The 15,187-nt window shown below is 40.9% G+C and overlaps 1 protein-coding gene across 6 annotated transcripts in view; it reads right to left on the bottom strand.

The window, feature by feature from the left end:
* The window catches only part of APBB2 (amyloid beta precursor protein binding family B member 2), a 387,866-nt gene that overhangs the window by 183,295 nt on the left and 189,384 nt on the right, over nt 1–15,187 (bottom strand). The gene's annotated exons all lie outside the window — the stretch shown is intronic.

The raw sequence follows: 15,187 nt of genomic DNA, 5'->3' as shown, positions 1-15,187 counted from the left end.
GAGGGGAAGGACCAATGGTAGTGCTGTTGATCTTAATGGTAAAGTCATGAGTGGGGGATCGGGGAGGAGGAAATATTACAAGCTCAGTTTTTGAAAGATTGAGTTTAAGGTAGTGATGTGACATCAATGCTGATATGTCTCTCAGTAGAATTGTGATACGTGAGGAAATTGAGGGGGTGAGCTGGGGAGTGGAGAGATAGATCTGGGTGTCATCAGCATAGAGGTGGTATTGGAAGCCATGGGAGGTTATCAGTTGGCCCAGGGAGGAGGTATGGAGAGAGAAAAGGAGGGGCCCAAGAACAGAACCTTGGGGTACCCCAACAGAAAGAGGAAGCGGAGCGGAGGAGGAGGAGTTGTATGTGACACTGAAAGTGCGCTGAGAAAGGTAAGAGGAGAACCAGGAGAGAGCAGAGTCACGGAGGCCAATGGAGTGGAGTTTACTGTGGAGGAGCGGGTGGTCGACTGTGTCAAAGGCAGCGGAAAGGTTAAGGAGTATGAGTATGGAGTAATGGCCGTCATGCCATATTTCTCTCTTTAGTCCCTTAAGGTATCCCTCCTATTTTCAAATGTTGACAACAATGCAGGGAAAATATTTCTTTGCTCCTGCACGTCAGGCAGAATAATATTCTTAAATATTTGTTCATTTTCTCTGCATAAAGTTGCACCCATACCCTTTGGCTGCTGCTGTCTTCCTTTCAACAGTCTCATGGATGTGTATCTGTAAAATCTAAGGTGTTGCTGCCTGCCAGTGGCAGTGGCGGCATGCTTTACAACACTGCATCCAACGCTTGGCATTGCACTTGGTGATGTAAGGCTTGAATGCAGCTGCTTGGCCCATTCTATGAAGCTCTCTACGCACTGTTGTTGAGCGAATCTGAAGGCCACACAAAGTTTGGAGGTCATTAGCTATTGACAGTTGGAGACTTCTGCGCACTGTGCGCTGACCTCAATCTGTCATTTTACGTGGCCTACCAGCATTTTACTGAGAGTGACCCATTTTTTCACAAATGTTTATAGAAGCAGTCTGCATGCCTAGGTGCTTGATTTTATAGACCTGTGACCATGGAGGTGATTGGAACACCTGAATCCAATGATTTGGAGGGGTGTCCCAATACTTTTGGCAATATAATGCATATGCAATGACTGCACCACACCAACAAAATCAGCTGAGTTGCAAAACCCTGCATGGTGGGCGACCGCATTTTCAAGCACAGCATTCACCTTGTCACCTGTGATTTTCAAGGTATTATCAACAAATCCACAGCCACCCTCAGAGGCAGTGATAGGTAAATGTACCAGAGGTCAGTATGTGAGCCCAAGGAGCAAGAGAGATGTTTTCGTAGAACCAGAGAGGAGGACAATCTTTTTGAAATAGTTCCAAAAGAGCAGTATTTTATTAGTTGGGTTGGCTACTACTGTAACTCCAAGGAAGAGCCCAGCCAGTGCACAGACATCTGCTCTTATGTACTGCACTACAAGGCACCTGTCACCTCTGTCATCTTGGAAGCAGGAACATTACAGCATGAGTTTAGTTTCATAATAAAGACTCTTGGTTCACTAATGGCATCACTATGACTGAACTTTAGTTCAGCCCAAAAATGTCTGCCCCCATAGTACAGATAAGTAAGTTAATTTATTTACATCATTAACCTTAAAATAAGCAACAAAACTTTCAATCTGCTTGTTATTTAATACAGATGATTCTTAATTCCTAAAAACAACAAATGCAGTCATAGTTTGTGCAACAGCCACGTGTACATATACTCTAAGAGTAAAAACACGATCACTGCAGATTATACATGGTAATAAATGTACATTTTGTCATTTTTTTATTTAATGCACATTACTGATAATTTTTGTTGTATGGTTTTCTATTTTTTAGCGCAAGGCTTTTAATGCATTCTTTGAATGAAACAAATCTACGCTAAGCAATATAAAAACCACAAATGTAACAGAGAAGGAAAAGAGCATCACCTACCCTCATAATTAACAATCACGATGGTCAGCATACATTCTCTCCCCAGCATCCTGGCAGAGTGGAGGCATAGAGACCACCTCCCCAACACAGAGAAAACAATACACTAATATCTATTTTTGGTAACACTGATCATCACAGAGCGAGAAATAAACAGCAGGAGAGCTGGAAATTTGGAATGCTCCATCTTCGCAGCATGAGCGGTTGTCATGGTAACAAAAAGAGCATCTCTTCTGCAGTAACTGAGAACCAGTCACGTGGTGAGCTACGAAAATACAGTGACCATGCCTGCACTACAGCAGATGTTCACACATTACTAGCCAACCACAAATCTAGACATGCCCACCTTTTGAAAACATAGTATGGGAAAACATTTCAGGGAAAAATTTTTATTATACAATTAGATATGAGTTTTCTGTTGAGAGATATAAATGAAATAGGCTGGAATCTTTGGTTGGCCATTTTCCACACAGGTCTTGCTTCTGGAAGCGTCAATATTCTGAGGGACATACGTAGAACAAATAGATGAATGTATCAGTATAATACTAGGTGATATCACAAAATAATAAACCAAAATGTAATTAATGAAAAACCACTGACGTCAAATACCACTTTCACCCCCAAAAGTCCAAAAACAGTCCAATTTTAATTCAGCATCTCTGTGTAAAATAACCAGTGATATTAATATTTCCTTTAGTGAATATTCTTCTTCCACAAATGCCAAACAGCCTCAGATGAAGTCGGAAGTGACGAAACGCGTCAGGACGTGATGTCGGACGTAAACCAGAAGTTGTGGAGCGGCCATTTTGGAAAAAAAACGTTATACTGTTTTGCCAGACTTATACATGCTGAGACATCTTATCTTTCCTGTAAGCATAATTTGATCATTAAAGGAGCTTTACCTTATTACTGCCTACTACACTATGTTGGATATACTTTATCACATGTTTTGACGCCATTTGAGAAGTGGATGTACAGCGAGAGGAGCCCCCCCTTTTTCTAAAAGCATACGGATCTTGTTATCTGGTAAGGTGCGTAAGATAAGAGGTGGCGGTCAATGTGCACACTAGCACTGGGAGTTTTTCAAGAGGGGAGCACGAGAAGAGTGAAAATATTTTGATGATACAATAATTTCTGCGATTTCTTTGGAAGTATACTTCCTATGTGAAGGTGGACGGATTCAGTAACCTAATCACAAAGGAAGATGGTGTAGAAGTTTTTTTAATTTACAAGAGGGTAAGAGTAAGGATGATGGATGGTTAAAGGTATACACACGGTGGAGTGGATTTTACACACATTAGAACAATTTTTGTAAAATGCGTTTTGTTATGTTGAATATCATGCGTTGTTGATAATGCACTATATGCGATTTATATTGTTTTGAGGGCACTAATAGGAGGAAGAGGATACTTTGGTATTTGTGGAAGAATATTCACTAAAGGAAATATAAATATCACTGGTTATTTTACACAGATATGTAGAACAAATAAACATATAAGGAAATTGTAAAATGGTGGTCCTTATCTGTACACTTGTTCTGGAGGTCATTTTGTACCCTCCCCCATGTGAATGTGAGGGGGCTGGACTGATCATGTCTGTTGGCTATTAAGGGGAGCCATTTGGCGAGCCAGTCCGTTTGCTGCCCATTCTTTTGCTGGGAGAATTCCTGCTTCATGTTACTGTACTTTCTGTGATTACTTTTGGCTTTCATGGTCTCACTCTACTTCTGTCACTATTGTTTATTGTAAACCTCTGACTGTTGGCTTTTGCTTCATTTTCACTTATGTGGACTTGAATAGTCCTCCTTCATTTATGAATATCATTTACAATGTTTCATGTATTTATTTAATGTATGCTTCTTTTTTCCACTTGTTCCTGGAGCCTCCAGTGGGCCTTTGGGTTTCATTTTAATTCCTTTTAATTATTCAGTTCATTTACTGTTGCTTCCATCTAGTTGTATCTTGGAAGTGCAGGTCCTCAAGTCCACTACTCGGTGTGTCTGTCTTCTTTTCTCCTCTGTTTTTCTGTTTTCCATCATGAATTGTGTTTCTTCTGTCCCCCCAGCTTTTGCAGCTCAGCAGCTTCCTCTTTCGGCTATGTTTGTGGCCCCTCTTGTAGGCGGTCTGGTCTCTCTCCCAACTCCCAGTCAGGGTGGTTTGAACTAGCTGGCATATCCCTGCCATACATTATGTATATGGGCCAGCATCTAGTTGGTTCTTTTTTACTTTTATTAGATATGTAAGTGTTACATGTAGTTCTATGTTTATTTGTGTGTGTGTTTTCACTAACAACCTGGTTTCTCCATAGACAATTATGAGTTCTCGCATCTCCTGAGGAAGTGAACATTATCTCACGAAATGCATCGATATTTGTGCAAGAGCTCATCTACTATATATAATTTATAATGTTAAATAGTTGAATATTGTGATAGACCCAACCGAGGTCCTTTGGATAGGACTAGGGGCTAGCCTTCTATTCACTAGTTATAGCCCATGGAGAATTCTGTTTACTTCTCCTGGTCAGAGCATGGAAAAAAAGCTCAGTTCAGCCTCTGTTCACATGGAGAGAGCGGACCAGTCTGTGATGATGGTTAATAATGCAATGAACACTGAGAGCAAGGCGTGGATTCATTCTCTGAATAAAGACAATACAGCTTCCCTTCTGGAGTAGATGGAAAAGTGTAATATTACACTTGTACAGGTTAATGGTCAGAGGAAATATGGGGCCCTCCTGCGGACTGGGTTGGAGAAGCTCCTCCACTTGGAACATAAATATTTATCAACAATCTCCCTCAATAAATCTATGAAGATAAATTAATTACACTTTTTGAGACTGTTGGAACATTGTATGAGTTTTGTCTTATGATTGTTTTTCTAGTGGACAGATTATACAAGTGAAAGGTAAACAACTGAAAGACAGCATGTGTAATGTACATTGTATATCCAATGGTGTGTCTGGGGTGGGCTCCTGGCTGGTCTGGGTGCTTGGCTGTTGATTAGCTTACTGTCAATTATATCACTGTTTAATTAGGACACTGTTAGCTGCTAGCTGTTCATTAGATTTACTGATGATATTACTGCTTAAAGTTTGCATTGTTTAGGATCATGTTATCAAGCTCTTATCTGATATTGTGTGGTATAAAGTCTGTGTGAATTTTCAATAAAGAGAGATAGAGTTCCTGTTTGCACCTAAGCTAGTGTCATCTAGTTCTTGGGTGCAATGCCCAGCTACAGTTGCAAGAAAAAGTATGTGAACCCCTTGGGATTACGTGGAGTTTTGCATGAATTGGGCATAAAATGTGCTCTGAACGTCATCTAAGTCACAACAATAGAAGAACACAGTCTGCTGAACATAATACTACACAAACATTAGATGTTGCCATGGTTTAATTGCACATAACATGTAAACATTCACAGTGCAGGGAGGAAAAAGTATGTGAGGCCCTAGCTTAATGACTTCTCGCAGAGCTAATTGGAGCCAGCAGTGAGCCAACCTTGACTCCAATCAGTGTGATGATATTGGATGTGTTGCTGACAGCTGTCCTGCCCTTAAAAAACACACACCTGTTTTGGGTTTACTGGTTTCAAGAAGCACTGTCTGATGTGAACCATGCCTCGCAGAAAAGAGCTCTCAGAAGACCTACGATCAAGAATTGTTGACTTGCATGATGCTGGAAAGGGTTACAAAAGTATCTCCAAAAGCCTTGATGTTCATGTGTCCACGGTAAAACAGACTGTCTACAAATGGAGAAAGTTTAGCACTGTTGCTACTCTCCCTAGGCGTGGTCGTCCTGTAAAAATGACTGCAAGAGCACAGCGCAGAATGCTGCATGAGGTAAAGAAGAATCCCAGAGTGTCAGCTAAAGACCTACAGAAATCTCTGGCACATGATAACATTTTTGTTGACACATCTACAATAAGGAAAACATTAAACAAGAATGGAGTACATGGGAGGACATCACGGAGGAAGCCATTGCTGTCCAAAAAGAATATTGCAGCATGTTTGAAGTTTGCAAAAGAGCACCTAGATGTTCCACAGCACTACTGGCAAAAAATACTGTGGACAGATGAAACCAAGATTGAGTTGTTTGGGAAGAACACACAACACTATGTGTGGAGAAAAAAAGGCACAGCACACCAACATCAAAACCTCATCCCCACTGTAAAACATGGCGGAGGGAGCATCATGGTTTGGGGCTGCTTTGCTGCCTCAGGGCCTGGACGGATTGTTGTTATTGATGGGAAAATGAATTCCAGAGTTTATCAAGACATTTTGCAGGAAAACGTACGACCATCTGTCTGCCAACTGAAGCTCCGCAGAGGATGGGTGATGCAACAGGACAATGACCCAAAGCATACAAGTAATTCAACAAAACAATGGCTGCAACAGCACAGAATACGCCTTCTGGAGTGGCCCAGTCAGAGTCCTGACCTCAACCCGATTGAAATGCTGTGGCATGACCTTAAGAGAGTGATTCACACCAGACATCCCAAGAATATTGCTACACTGAAACAGTTTTGTGAAGAGGAGTGGTCCAAAATTACTCCAGATCGTTGTGCAGGTCTGATCTGCAACTACAGGAAACGTTTGGTTGAGGTTATTGCTGCCAAAGGAGGGTCAACCAGTTATTAAGTCCAAAGGTTCACATACTTTTTTCCTCCCTGCACTGTGCATGTTTACATGTTATGTGCAATTAAACCATGGCAACATCTAATGTTTGTGTAGTATTATGTTCAGCAGACTGTGTTCTTCTATTGTTGTGACTTAGATGATGTTCAGAGCACATTTTATGCCCAATTCATGCAAAACTCCACGTAATCCAAAGGGGTTCACATACTTTTTCTTGCAACTGTATAATACCTTGTTCCTGTGTTCCACCGGTGAGGAAGCAGCTCTCTGACAGACCCAGTGGGGGACCGACACAAATATACATAACTATTCACATTTATATGTATATAATTGTTCTGCGTATGTTTAATAGTTTTTATACCCAGCTTGAGCATTTTTTAAAGGATAAGTTCACCTTTGGGAATACACAATGAATACACAATGTTTGTTTTATAAATCATTTGATTATGTATATTACCTTTATCTGTTGGCAATATTTGAATCTAATGTTTGTGTGTTCAAGTTTGTTGAAAAAGTCAGCAATTTCCACTTACTTTTTCACATGACTGTAATTGAAGCAATGTCGAGATGGTATTACATCCATAAATAATTCAAGGTAAACGGTCAAACAAGATCCACTATAGTAAATATCACAGGTGTAGTGTATATTATTATATGTCCCTGTGGTTTACACTTGACTATCCACACTTGTATACACAATTAGTTATTGCAGACCACTGACCTTGGTTGTTTTTATGATTATAAATTTATATTACTTACTGAATGTGTGTGATACTTGAGGGAAGGAGGTGAGAGTTTTGTGTTATTGTGAAGTGTTTGATACCTGCGATGAGTCCAGGCACGTAAGGCTGGTAGCTTCCTTTTCTTCGTTTGTTATAATCTTAAAATTAGTTAGGGTTGAATAAACTTGCAAATTTCACATTTTGCATATTTACTGTTAGCAAATTTGTGACTTTCCTGACTTGATTATCATTACCTCACTACTATCACTACTACTTGACCTTTGCTAATTGGGAAAGGATGACTGTTTTAATGGATGCACCAATCACTGTAAACAGTGAAAATTTATGGATAAAAAGAAAGAACAATGGCCTTATAATCCCTGAATTTATAAAGAAATTCCACCAAATCCCACAAAAGGTTTTGGGCCAAGATTATTCTTTAACTCATCCATGACAAACCTACATGTAAAGTATTTGTAGCTGTTTACACATTTGTTTTTACACAAAACACTTTATCCTTCCTGCACATTAGCAGCTGCGCAGCTCACAGTCCTTGAGGACATAATACTCTGGCAGTGGCCTATGACCTAGAACACTGATAACCTCTGCCTCCTGAACCCACAGGCTCCTGGAATTCACATTTGCAACACCACTTTCACTTCAAAAAAGTTCTGTGGAATTACCAACTCTTCCACAGAAGTGCAAAGCAGATCTAACTGGAACCACTCATAGGTTCTAATAGCAGCAGCAAGCACTTGAACAGCAGAGCTGGTCTTAGTGACCCTACCACTATTCAAGTCCATCAAGAATTCCCTGTACTGAGTAAACTCGGGCTTTAGACCATACATGCTGAGCCTACAGTATGGATGCTTCACCATTAAAATTCTAGGACCTTCATTTTATGCTAAGGATAGATTGAATAGGCAGCCTCCTGTCCTCCATACTCTCTAAAGGCTAAAACCACTGAGCCCTATTTTGTCAATCACACCTAGGATGCATTCTACGTGCTGCTCTCACCCCCTCTCCTGCCCAGTGCTTCAGGGACAGAGAGGAGAGCGGTGACTGACAGTCACCGCTCTCTGCTCTGAAAAAACTGATAGCTGAGTGGTCAGCAGTCATGAGATCGTTCAGTTCTCTATCTTAGAGCCAATATGGGACAGCTGCAGCATCACACTGATGCTGCAGCATAAGGGTGAGTACGTATGTTTGTATTCTTTTTTTTTTATTCCCATACTTTTTGTCACGATTGCGGCGTCAGACCCCAGACCTTCTCACCCAAACTTGTGACCAAAGAACTAGCCGATCTAAAACCGCGATGTGACGTGCGTAACAATGCCACATCCAGCTGTGATTTTCCAGCTAACGGACCACAATCGATGTACCGGCAGCCTGGGCGATTCTTACTGGGTCAGGTTAATTAACCCTTCACACTGCCACCACCTCTTTTTTGTACAGAGAAAGAGGAAACTCGGCGTTATCAGCTATAACACTATAATGATTGAGATAATCATCTGTATAAAACAGTCCGCAGGCCGGTTATAGAGAGGTTTAAACAAACACAGTAGCATTCTCTTTAGAGGCAGGAATTCATAAATTGCAATACAGAGCTATAGAAACAATTCAACACTTTCAGAAAGAAAGATTTATTACTAAAAGGTCAAACGGGTGCAATAAAAATATTTACAGAAAAAAGATGTAACTAAGATATATATATAAATATACAAAGAACCACAGCACAGCAAAGAGATATCAGAGAGAGGTGAAAGCGTTAAAGTACTTGCCAAAGTCTTGGGTTAGCAGATCCAAGTTTCAGAGCAGAAGGGTGCTTTGATCTCCCTTTGTTACGATGGTCAATGGGAGAATTCTTCAACTTCTTCTCTTAGGCCTGACAGCCCAATTTGTAGTTCCCCAGCAGGGGGTGTCTCTGATGCCACGGACCAATACCCCATGTAGGCGTGGAGGTCTGGGTGTCGGCCTAAACTAGAGCCAAAATCTTGTGTAGTTCATATTTGGGCTCATAACTTTTCCTATGCACAAGTGACATTCCACCCGCGGGTAGATTATTATGCAGACAAGTCTGAGGACTTATTAAATATGAATTATGAAAGTGTACACTGAACGGTTTATGAGATCTATTTTTCTGCTTTCCTGTGTGTCCGAGAGTGACCCCTCAAACTGTTCGCCTGCTCATCGTCCATCTGGCGATATGTCCGTTTTTTATGTAAGTCCCTCATATTCCAAGATATGAGACATAGGGGAAAAATGGATTTTAAAAAAAAGGTTATCTGGTCGTGTTTCCTTGGAATGTTCTTTGAACTCCGGGGAAAGCTTGCCTTATCTTATACGAGGTGTGATATGGCACAGCTCCGCTCAGACAGCTAGGCACCTAGCTCAGAGATGTTTTATGGCTCTGGGGTACCCTGTTGCCCTGGCCTGCCAGTGACCCACAACCAGCACACACACACTTGGCCAAATGTCTCCTCTCAGAGAGGGAGGGGAAGGGAGTGAGGGGAGAAAAATGGATACGTAACAAAATGGCGGACTGCGTCAGTCTCTGTTGCGCACGTTTGCGACACTTTTCCTTTAACAAAAGCAATGTAAATATTCATTAAAGTGTCAAAGATAAAACTATGCAGTACAAGAGACTATGGGATTGGCTGAATTGTTTAGGTACAGAAATTTGGTTGTTGGCATATCTAACGATGACCACATACAGCATATTACAATGTAATAATGCAATTTATTTCTATGTAAAATGAGGACTAGCCTAAAAAAAATTATTTATTTATATCTTTTTGGATAGATCCTTGTACAAGATAGTTATTGATAGGTTAACTGCTTCCTGTCCACCCATAGTCTATAGACAGTGGATGGGAAGTTGTGCCAATGCAGGCTTATGTACCTGTAACGTACCTCACAGAGTGTGTATCCAGGGCCCGGCAATCTGTATGTCACCCAGACACAGCAGACCACATTACCGCTGTGTCCAGGTGATCATGCGGTGTTTTACCATGTGATTGCTGTGTCCAATTACAGCAATCACATAGTAAACAATGAAAATGAAAGTGTAAAGATTGGTTCTCTCTGCTCTCACTATGAGGGCAGAGGGAACCAATGCTGCAGCCTGTGAGTGTACAGAAGGCTGCAAGTACGCTCACAGACTGCTGTGCCAGCCACCCTAGTGTCAATGATCACTGCCCCAGTGTAGCCATAATAAATAATGCAGCTAGCTCCTGTTACCTGTCCCAGTGCTCACAATAACACCGCCATACACCATAACAATGTCCTGATCACCGGCATACCAGCATCCTGATCACCGCCATACCCCATACCAGCACCCTGGTCACACCATATGACAATACCAGCATCCTGATCACCGCCAAACGCTATGCCAGTACCCTGGTCACCTCTATATGCCTTACCAGAGTCCTGATCAAATCAAAATACCATACCAGTGCCCTGATCAGCTCTACACCAGCATCCCGACCACCGCCATACCCCATACCAGCATCATGATCACCCCATATACCATACCAGCATCCTGATCACCACCAAGCCCCATACCAGCATCCTAATCACCCCATGTGCCATACACCAGCATCCTAATCACCCCATGTGCTATACCAGCATCCTGATCACCGCCATTCCCCATACAAGTGCCCTGATCACCCCATATGCCATACCATTGTCCTGATCACCGCCATACCTCATGCTAACGTCCTGATCCCCGCCATACCCCATACCAGCGTCCTAATCACTGCCATACATCATACCAGCAGCCGGCATTTTAGGGTCTCAACTGATTCATTTTCAAATATATCCCACAGTTTGTAGACTCTATAGCTTTCACACAAACTAAATAATATACACGGTTTTGGGTTATTTTTACCCCATAAATGTAGCAGAATACATTTTGGCCTACATTTATGAAGAAAAATTATTTATTTGCAAAATTTTAAAATAAAAAGTAAGAAAAAATGTTTTTTTGTTTCATAATTTTCTGTATTTATTCATTTATATAGCAAAAAAAAAACCCAGTGGTGATCAAATACGACCAAACAAAAGCTCTATCTGATTTAAAAAATGTTAAAAATGTCATATGGGTACAGTGTTGCATGACTGATTGAGTGATAGTGCTGAAAGCTGAAAATTGGCTTGGACTGGAAAGTGGTGAAAATGAACGGACTTGAAGTGGTTAAGGCTGCATGGCCAGCTTAAAGAAAAAAATGTGTAGAAACTGAACCATCATATTGTAATTCAATGGTACATCGACCATAAACAGTCCCAAGTAAGAAATATTACCTTCACAGGAGACCTAGGAAAACATCACAGGGATACAGCTGAAGGGTGAATAATGAGGTAACTGCTTGAGACAAAGATTGCCTAGCTTTCCCCGTGGCAGGAATGGTCCTCGGTGCTGCACACCTCACATGCTAAGCATTTTTTCTTTCTTTCACTGATGTTATATACAAACAGCAACTCATTTTGTGATAAATAATGCAAAGCTAAAGAATGTTCTTTTTTTGCGATTTTGTCTAGCGAATAGGACATGAGATAGCGTATCAAGGGTTGCCTACTTCTAGACCCTGCTATATAAATACGGCTCTGCTTGGTAGTGTATGTTACTTCCTTATTTCCAGGAAACCTGTTCATTCTACGATCAGATCTATGCCATTGTTATATTGTACTTCACCCTTCTTGTAGTAATAAAAACATATCTATGTTAATGATACTGACTCTCAAAGAGTAAACTGTTTCTGGCGGTGCAGAGGAAAATTCATAAAATCCATGTTTCAATTTGAGATATGGTACAGAATATAACCAGACTTGGAGCTCCCAATCATTGTCCTCACAGATAATCTCCCTCCCAGGGAATTCACCCTCCTTCTCCCAACTCAATTTATGCTGCTATGTATAAGAAATAAGTAGTTTACAGGAAGCACATGCCATGTCCTCAACTCAATTACAATGATTAGAATCAAAGGACAGTATGACATCCACAAACCCATGAATTGAGGTGAACTCTTACTGCACGGCTCATAAATTAGATCGTAGGGATAAGGCAGAGCATTGGCAGAGGCGCCAGAAGATTCACAAGAAAAAGCAATTCTTTGTTAACTTCATATGACTCTGTAATCCCTTAGGGATTTAACAGAAGTGAAGTATTATATTCAAATGTGAACTGTGAAATCTGAAAAATGTTACACTATTTGTGCCTAAAAAGTTTGTGTCAAAATGACTGCTTTTTATGCGATCTCATGTGAAGAATATTAGATCGGTTGTTTTCAGTTCCTCAAACGACTGGCACTGCTAGGCTTCAGAGTGGGTCAGTATATCAGAAGCTTTAGCTATCAGAAAGGGAAGTATGGTGCTGTCACGGATCGCACGGTCGCCGCCACCAACATGCGACAGTCGCACAACCGAGACCAACAGTAATACGTCCCGCCCGTGGCGTCAGACCCCAGACCTTCTCACCAAACTCGTGACCGAAGGACCGGCCGATCTAAAACCGCGGTGTGACGCGCGTTACAAGGCCACACCCAGCTGCACCCTGCACAGCGATTGTCCAGCTAATGGGCCACAATCGGTGCCTGCAGCCTGAATGAGCTTGTTACTGGGTCGGGTTAATTACGCAACTAACCCTTTCAAATCTTTGGTACAGAGGAGATGGAAACTGAAATACACTATAATGATTGAAAAGTCACCTCTCCAATATGGTCAACTACAGGCCAATTGGGCAGGGAGTAAACAAACACAGTAGCGTCTCTTCAAAAGGCAGGAATTCGTGAATTGCAAGTAAGCGCTTAAAAACAGTTTAACACTTTCAGAAAGAAAGATTTATTACTAAAAGAGTCAAACAGGTGCAATAAAATATTTACAAAGAGATGTCACAAATATATGTATATATGTATATAAAGACACAGCCAAGATAATAGGAAGGAAATTACAGGGTTAAGTTACTTGCCCTTGCCTTGGTTTGCAGATCCAAGTTGCAGAGCAGGATGATTCTTGGCTCTCCTCGTTCCGGTGTTAAGCTGAGGAGATCTGTTAAAACTCTCCACCAGACTTGCTAGCCTGTCTCTTCTTTAAAAGTCCCTCTCAAAGGGAGGGGGGCTCTGACTACACGTTTTGGGAGTGGTCAGTGGGAAACTCTGAATTAAACTAACAGCTTCATACCCCATGATATGAAACATACAGTTGACCTGAGGAATGTTCAATTCTCTTTCAAGTCCGGGAGAGAAGCTATCTTATCTTGATTACGATGGGGGAGAAAGTACACTTTCACAGATGGCTGGCACCAAACTGGGGATGCTTAACCTGGGCTGACCCACACCATCTGTCAGGAGATAACGTTTGCCTCTCAGGACTGGAGGGGGTAGGGAGTGTGAGGAATACTTTCACTAAAGGAAAATAAAAAGGGGAACTGCGCGCCAACTCTGATGAGCTAGTTTGCTACAGGTTCTGTGTAAAGATTCCCTTTAATGTGGTAGTAAAAAAAAAACTAAGAACGGGAAAAGAACCCATCATGCATAATGCATTGGATAGAGGATATTCTAATTAAAATGTTCAGAATGAACCAATCTGTGTACCTTTAATTCTAAACAGAGTAACTCCAACTGTACTAAAGTCCATTCAATCTACCCATATCACATTTTTGGTACGACTACAAAACTCTGCCCTGGTCAGTGATATTCTGCAGTGACAGTGTACTATGTAGGATTATTCTCCAATAAATTGTCAATCTTTTCCTCTGTGCATCCCCTCATTATGTCCCATCTCATCTCTGGACTTTTTCCAGCTTCATAATGACCTTGGCTGTAAACAAACGTGCTGTTTAATGAGGTATAGATAATGATCCAGATTCCAATGATTTCTTTACTATCTGTGTCTCCTCCAAGGCCGCACACCGTTTAGTAACATTCATGGTGATCAATGATGTAGAGTAGAACTCATCAATGGTCATGCTTTCATAAATACCACCTTGTTTGAATTAGTCAGTTACATTTAAAGAAATAATGTATTTGCATGTAACTCAGTACTCCCCTACCTTACAAACATTCTGCACTATACTACAATTTCTTTGTGGCTGCAGTTGAGCAGACACTTCGCCGGGTATGCAGGGTTTCAAGGCGCACATGGCACTGAAGAAGACATTGTGGTTGATCTATAAAGGAATAGAGTTGTGTCTTCACTCACAGCAAAACTGTATGTCAACATTTAATGTGTTGCCTTCTTCATTTTGATCATCCAATCATGTGCTAGTATAAATTCTGTTTTTATTTCCTTTTCAATATTTTTATTTATAAAGATTTTTCAATGGTAATACATTATGAATATACAACAAAGCTCACATAACACCCTTGGGGGTCAGTATATAATCAAAGTGTGGTTACATAAAACAGCAAGGTGTTCAGAAGATGCACAGCATACAAAGCAACAGTCAAAACATAAAGAACCAAAAACTTGCAGCACCTCTAGGCAACAATGATAATGAATAAACCTCTTAGGTTATTGGCAGCAAGTCATAGTCTCGGCCAAATATTCCAGGGCTGTGAAAGCTGGCCATTTATTGCCCTGCCACCATAAAAAACACTAGTTATTCATTATATCAGTACCAGGAATGGTTCTATCAGGCGTAGTGAGGCAGTTTATGTTTGCTGATTACTAAAGTAGAGTAGAAAAAGAAAAAAAAGAAAGAACAAACGTCAAACTTGGATACCTGACAAGAACTCAGCATCTCATCACCCACACAGGAATTCAAGAAGATGGAGACCCTCTTAAATTTAGCTTCCTTTTATCTTTTCCAATAATGTGGCAGCTTTATCCTGTTTTTTTTTTTTAAATTCACATATACATGATA

This window comes from Staurois parvus, unplaced genomic scaffold, assembly GCF_062004578.1.
Source record: "Staurois parvus isolate SC_StPar_1 unplaced genomic scaffold, SC_StPar_1.0 ptg000734l, whole genome shotgun sequence".
Lineage (NCBI taxonomy): Eukaryota > Metazoa > Chordata > Amphibia > Anura > Ranidae > Staurois > Staurois parvus.
This window is presented reverse-complemented; position numbering and strand designations above follow the sequence as displayed.